The following is a 7,520-nucleotide window of genomic DNA, read 5'->3' as shown; positions in this document are numbered from 1 at the left end:
AGCTGGTATGATTTAAATTTTTTCCCCTTGTGCTTACCAACAGTTTTTTTTTTTTTTTTTAAGGTTTTATTTATTTATTTGACAGAGAGAGATACAGCGAGAGAGGGAACACAGCAGGGGGAGTAGGGGAGGGAGAAACAAGCTCTCTGAGGAGCAGGGAGCACGATGCGGGGCTCGATCCCAGGACCCTGAGATCATGACCTGAGCCGGAGGCAGATGCCCAACAACTGAGCCACCCAGGCGCCCCTTACCAACAGTTTCTAAAATGTTCATAATACACCCAAATTACTTTCTTTTTAATGTGGTAAAACATACACACATAAAATTTACCATTTTAACCATTTTTTTCTAAAAAGTTTTATTTAGGGGCACCTGGGTGGCTCAGTCATTAAGCGTCTGCCTTCAGCTCGGGTCATGATCCCAGGGTCCTGGGATCGAGCCCCGCATCGGGCTCCCTGCTCCGCGGGAAGCCTGCTTCTCCCACTCCCCCTCCCCCTGCTTGTGTTCCTGCTCTCACTGTCTCTCTCTCTGTCAAATAAATAAATAAAATCTCTAACATAAATGAATGAATGAATGAATAAATAAATAAATAAATAAAAAGTTTTATTTATTCAAATAATCTCTACACCCGTGGTGGGGCTTGAACTCATAATCCTGCGATTAAGTCACATGCTCCTCCAACTAAGCCAGCCAGGTGCCCCCATTTCAACCAGTGTTAAGTGTGCAATTTAATGGAGATAAGTACATTCACATTGTCATGTAGTCGTCACTACCATTCAGCTCCAATATTTTTCTGTCGTCCTCAACATAAACACCAAACTCATCAAACTAATTCCCTCTCCCCCTCCGACTACCAGGCGCTGACAGCCACCATTTCACTCTCTATTTCTAGGCATTTGACCACTCTAACTACTCCCTATAAATGAAAGGCAATACAATATTTGTCCTTTTGTGTCCGGCTTATTTTACTTCTTAGCATGATGTTTTCAAGGTTTATCCATGCTGTACCATGTGAGAGAATTTCATTCCTTTTTAAGACTGAATAATATTCCATTTTGTGTATATACTACATTTTGTTTATCCAGTCATCTGTCAATGGACATTTGGATTGTTTTTCCTTTTTGGCTATTATAAATAATGCTTATATGAACATGAGTATAAAAACACCTCTGAGTTCCTGCTTTCAATTCTTTGGGTATATTTCTAGAATTGGACTTGCTGGATCATATGGTGATTCTATGTTAAATTTTTTAAAAATATTTTATTTATTTATTTGAGAGAGAGAGAAAGAGTGAGTGAGATAGCACAAGCAGGGGGAGTGGCAGGCAGAGGGAGAAGCAGGCTCCCCACTGAGCAGGGAGCCGGACAGACGGACGAAGGGCTCGATCCTGGAACTCTGGGATCATGACTGAGCCGAAGGCAGACACAACCAGCGGAGTCACCCAGGTGCCCCTCTATGTTTAATTTTTTTCAGGAAACACCATACCATTTTCCACAGCAACTACACCATTTTACATTCCCACCAGCAATGCACTGAGTTCTAATTTCTCCACACTGGCCCACACTCGTTATTTTCACACACCTAAAGGGTATGAAGTCATATCTCATTATGGTTTTGATTTGCACTTCCCTAATCCAAATTACTTATTTTTTAATCTAATTCTGTCTGAATCAAATCCTGAATCAAAGCCTTTGTCCTTTATTTCTTGATAATATGGACCTTTCTCTCTTATTCCCCTTGTCTGTATTTATTCTTTGCATTCTTTCTATTCTTTTAAAGTGTGGTAAAATACACGTAACATAAATTTTACCATCTTAACCGTTTGTAAGCATATCGTTCAGTATTCTTAAGTAAATTCACATTGTTATGACGTAATCCAAATTACTTTCATCATGATAAAAAGAAACAAAAGTCTATTTAAAAAAAAAAAAAAAGAAACAAGCAAGCAAGCAATGATTCTCAGCCCACGGAGACATTCACACACTTCAGCTCAGTCTTGGCGAGAGTTTACATTCATCAACTAAGTACCTGTGATGAGCGCTCAGGGCTCTGTGCTGGGCAGGGGACTCTGAGGGGAGTGTGATCTGGGTTCTGCCCTTGGATTTCATCCTCTGTGCAGAGCAGTTATAACCAAGGCTGTTCTGGGCCGAAAGGGCTACCCTGTCGGGCGATGCAAGGTGGGGTAGGTGGCACAGATGTGGTGACACGTGGGCTGAGGCCTTGAAGGACACGCGGGCGTTTGCAGGTGCAGAGAGGACGTGGCCCATGCTGTTGGCTACGGCTGCGCTTATCCCCACCGCCATTACATAAGGCCTTGTTAATACTTTGTCTTCCCTCCTCAGCTGGAAGCTTCATGAGAGCAGGGCCAGGGGTCTTGTGTGTGAAGCTCAGCACAGGCAGGGGTAAAAGGAATACCTGCTGAGTAAGTCCTGAGGAGGAGGAGGAGAGAGGCGCTGTCTCTGTCCAGAGTCTCGGCTGGGAGAGGCAGACAACGTGGCGGACTGCATGGGGAAGGGGCGGGGGAAAGCATGACACAGACAATGTTGGTGGGAGCACGTCAAACACTGCACCATGGCAGCCAGTGGAGTAGAATGTGAAAGGGGAGAGGCTGGGATGCACGCTCAAGGGGAGTAGAGGGGTCTCTCTTTTTATGAGACTCAGAGGGCCAAAGACAGAACATGCCAGTTGTTGGCAAGGATGGGAAGCAACTGGAGCCCTTGCACTGCTAGAGGGGCTTCTCCCCATTACCATCCCAGGCTTCAGATAGCACTCTGATCGCTGCTTGGTGCAGACTACCATTTGTGCCAATCAAGAGAACACCGAGATCTGTACTTAGACCACCAGACACGAGAGGTTCTATGTCCAGAGTAATTTCCAAGATGGGCCTGAATCCATGGAACATGGCACAACGAGGAGTCCAGAGCTGGTTCCGTGCTCACCAGTCTCCCAAAGGTCAACTTTGCCCATGTGCCTCCATCTCACGTCACACCGCTAGAGGACTTGAGTCCACAGAAGGTGGACCATGCTCTTTTCAAAGAACATGTGGACAGGCACTGACAAGGTTGTCCCCCTGCTTCCCAAGCCCTGGACACCATGGTGAATTCAGCGTGTTGGGAGCCCCTCTGCCTAAGGGGCCTTTCTGCACACCCAGCCAGGCACCAGCATCCTAGTCCCCTGCTGGTGGTCCGACTCAGGACTCACTGCATAGAGCTCCTCACCTACTAGATGTGGGGCACATGCCAACAGGGAGCCCACAAAGGGCAGCTCTGCTTGACACCTGCACAGCTCCAGTCTGAGGGAAGGAAAATGCTGACTTGGTGTGTGGTCTGTATTTTTACTGCATCTTCCTTTTCAAGTCGGGGCTTGTTGTCACTGAGTTACCAAATGCCATTCTACCCACTGTTGGGGAGCGGAGACAGGTGCTCAGCAGTCCCCGGGGTGAGAGTGCAGTCCAGGGTGGGGGATGAGATGAACCCGATGATGCAGCCTGGACCCGGTACAAAGCAGTGTACAAACAGAAGCCCCACTGCATGGTCTCACTCTAAGTGCTGCACGAGCTCAGCAGGGTGAGGGGGCCCTGCAGGGGTGGGGTAGCCAGGGAAGGTCCCAGAGCAGGGCCCCCACGGTGGGGAGCAGAGGACAGAGGAGACCGTCACAGGTGAGAGAAGCAACAACGGGGACCTCTATGCAAACATGCAGAACTCTAGACCTGGCCAGGCTTGGACCCACGTGGGAGAGCCTCACTGGCTGCCCTTTCACCCAGGAGAAAGGCCACAGATGGCAGGCCTCGCTCAGCCCCACCCAGGCCCCTGTCACACATGTTCCACTGTCCCCAGGCTGACCACAACCCCCACATGAGCTGTGTCCTGTTCGTGCTGGCCTAGAAACCGGGAAGTACCTGGCATGTGGCCCCTCCACTTCCTCCACATGATTGCCTAGGGCTCTGAGGGGATCAGCAAGGGATCATTTTTGTGGTCAGGAAATGTCTGTGGCAGCTGTGGACACCACAGGCCCTCTCTGGGCCCTTTGGAGGGGGAGCTACGTTCCCAGAGAGTTGCAACTGCCCCAGGTCCATGAGGTTCCCTCAGATCCAAAATACTCCAAGTTCAAGGGCAGGACATTGAGCAACAGAGCAGCAGATACTAACTTGTGGTTTAGTTCAATGGTTTTCAACCTTGGCTGCACATAAGAACCACCTAAGGAGCTTCTTAAAAATATTCGTGTCCAAATACTTCAACAGGCACTTTGCAAAGAGGGGATCTAAATGGCTAAGAAACATATGAAAAGGTGCTCAACTGTATTAGTCATCAGGGAAATGCAAATTAAAACCACACTGCCATACCATTACACACCCACCAGAATGGCTAACATGAAAAAGATGTCAAATACCAATCACCAGCAAAGATGTGAAGCAACCAGCACTCTCACCCGTTGCTGGAGGGGTGCAGATGGGTACGGCCACCTTGGGAGATCATTAGGCACAAGGTACGAAAGTTGAACGCATTCATATCCATACCTGCCCTGGCAATCCCACTCCTCAGTATGCACCCAACGGACATGCATACAAATGTGCTCTGAAAGACGCCACGGGAATGCTCATCGCAGTAGTAGTCATAACTACCCCAACCCGCCCCCAAAACCCCAAATACCCAAATACCCAGCAACCGTGATATCCACACGGTGGAATACTCTATAGCAATGAGAACGAACGGACTACAGCAACTATAAGCAGCAGCTTGCGTGAATCTCACACACACAATGTTGAGTGGAAGAAACCAGACACAAAACCCCAAATACCGTATGATTCCCTTTATATAATATAAAGCTTGAAAACAGGCAAGACTCATTTCTACCTTTAGAAGTGAGAATGGTGGTTACCCTTTAGGGTAACCAGGGGACGTTGGTGATGTTCTGCTTCTTGACCTGGACGCTGGTTACTTCGGGTAACCCGGGGTTCGCCGAGTGAAAATTCACTGAGATTTACACCTCAGGTTTGTGGTGGTGGTGGTGTTGCTTGTATGTGATCCTTCAATACACACTTAGGTTTTTGTTTTTGTTTTTTAGCCCAGATCAATTCAGTTGGTATCTTTGGGGTGAGAGTGAGGGACAGGCATCCATATCTTTTTAATATCCTTGATGACGGCGGTGCCCCGCCAGGATCGAAAGCCACTGGCTTAATTTCTTGGGAGGAGGCGATCTGCTCTGGTCCGCCGCAGAAGGTGCTTCGCAGCCTGGCGGGGTGAGATACCAGGGCGGGAAGAGGTCCATCCTGGCTGAGGTGAGCAAGCCTTGCGCACGGGCAGGGGAAGTGCTGAGCACGCTGTTGTAATGTGCTTCTTCCCCGGTGGTGTCTGATGAAACCTGGTTGCATCAGTCCATAATGGTGTGAAATGACAGCAAGGTGGACCCCAGCCCCGCCCCAGGCGAGTGGCTTTGTTGGCACAGCTGGGGCCGTTTTTAGAGAGGTGGCAGCTGGGCTTCCCCAGGATACCACCCAGGCCGGAGGCACTGCTGAGGATGTGACAACCGGGGAGAGGGTGTTGTAGGCCCCACGGATGTCTGTGTTTGTGGGTAACAGTCAACTCTGGGCTCCAGATGACACCTCGACTCCCTGGCCTCTGGGTCCAGATTAGGAACTTGCAACATCTTGCTGAGGATGGCAATGTGCTGGGTTCAAGTGCCCAGGCTGAGAATGTTCCTTCCTCTCTTTGTGGTTAGAGGCAGCCACCCCAGCAATGGCCACCGCCGGCGTACTCTGGCCCACAACAGGCAGCTTGGATGGGAGAAGACAAGACACGGGTTTACGTGCTACCCAGGAGCTCTGCCCTCCCGGGCCTCATCCCCCATGTGCACAGACCATGAACCTGCTGCTGTGGGAAGGACTCTGCTTCCCTTAGAAGCTTCCCCAGCCCTTCAGGGCCCTCCACTATCCAGCCACGGGCTGCCCCTTGCGTCCATGTCCCTACATGTCTGCCTCATGGCATCATGTCTGCAGAGCAGGAGTGAACAGGAAGGGGCCTGGGGCCTCTTGCAACTCTGCTGGGTGGGACGCTGGGGGGGCCTTGGCTGAGCTCCCTTGGCCGAGGGACACAGAGTAGCGTGGGCTGGAAGAGGACAAGCTAAACTGATAAAGGCTACATCACTGGAAGGTAGCCAGGTTAGAAACAAACCTGTCTTCAACTGTCTAGTCCCCATTCCCCAAACTAAAAAAAAAAAAAAAAAAAAATCCCGAGGAGTGAAAGAAGCATGAATAAGGAAGCCAGGGTGTAAAGACAGGAGTGTCTCTCCACCGAAGCTGTCACTTTCCACTTCTCTGGCTCTCGTCTCCCCCCTGGGCAATAGGGGTGATGCCCCAGGCCTTTCCTCCCTGCCCAGGAGGGCTGAGGGTTCGTGGCTCTGCCGGAGTGGCCCGTGGGACACTGTGCCCAGGGCTGTGTCCATGCTGCCCCTGGCTGGGGCCTCGGCGCCCATGTGCCATCTCACCTCCCTCCTCTGTGAAACGCCAGGCGGCTCGCCCTGCCAGCCAGAGAGCCGCTACCCCTTCCTGTTGTCTCCTTGACAAAGCACTGATGAAATGTTTCCTTTTCACGCTTCAGGAAATGGGTGGCCAAGAAGAGTACTTGATTCTGCTTTTTCCCTAGAGGTACGCATGCTTCAAAGGGCTGCACAAATTAAACCAAAACTGAGGTCTGACTAGGCCGGGAGAGCGAGGAGGCAAGAGAATCCATAGAGTGTTCCCAGCAGGGGAGTCGTGCAGGCCGATCTTGGAGGTGGCTGGAGGACAGCTGGGCTTCGGGCGCTCCTCCTGGGCGTGAGATGTGATCAGGGCCTAGGCTGTGGGCCTCTCTAGGCTCCGAGTTATCCGCATCTAGGGAACAAGCACACGATACTCCTCGGAGCAAAAGCATCAAGGAGGCCCCTGAGCTGGAAACACACAGGCTTCGTGGGTTTGACCTAAGGGACTCCTAATGTCAGACCTAGGGGAATCCCACCCAGACATGGCCTGGATGTCCCCCAAACCTACACTTCACCTTAAAGACCCAAGAAGGATCTGTTGTTCAGGAAGGTATTTCTTCATTTTCTGAAACTGTGGACGTTTTCTGGTCATATGATTTCTGAAAGTCATTATATACTCTGTCTCCTGGTTTCCTTTTATTGACAGGCTTATTTTCCTCCTCAAAACACCAGTAAGTAATATTCCCCCATATGGAGAAGTCACTAATCCAGTACCTTCTATCTTGCATTATAGTTAAAAACTCGAAAGTGAATTTTTTAAAAGCCCCTGTGTAGTCCAGAGATGTCACAAAGCTCATACAAAGAACTGGGAGGGTTTCTCTCAGGGACTATTCTTGTTTTAGATGCAAATGAGAAAAATTTCTGTATCGTCAGAGTCCCAGTGGGAAACAGATGCATGCTGCACAAGTAACCAAGGAGAGCTCAAGGAAGGACTGTGTACAGGGTGAGCAACACGAAGGGAAAGGACAAGGGCAAGAGAAGCCCTCTGAGCCAGCAACATGGG

The 7,520-nt window shown here is 49.9% G+C and overlaps 1 long non-coding RNA gene across 1 annotated transcript in view; it reads right to left on the bottom strand.

Annotated features, from left to right (window-relative positions):
• Positions 1–4,795: 4,795 nt before the first annotated feature.
• LOC118016619 overlaps positions 4,796–7,520 on the bottom strand; it is a 50,738-nt gene continuing 48,013 nt past the window's right edge. The window contains exon 4 of the long non-coding RNA XR_004680876.1: positions 4,796–6,869. This is a non-coding gene — a long non-coding RNA (uncharacterized LOC118016619). The remainder of the gene's footprint in view (positions 6,870–7,520) is intronic.

The sequence above is a fragment of the Mirounga leonina genome, unplaced genomic scaffold (genome assembly GCF_011800145.1).
Source record: "Mirounga leonina isolate KUSES-001 unplaced genomic scaffold, KU_Mleo_1.0 Mir_168, whole genome shotgun sequence".
Classification (NCBI taxonomy): domain Eukaryota; kingdom Metazoa; phylum Chordata; class Mammalia; order Carnivora; family Phocidae; genus Mirounga; species Mirounga leonina.
This window is presented reverse-complemented; position numbering and strand designations above follow the sequence as displayed.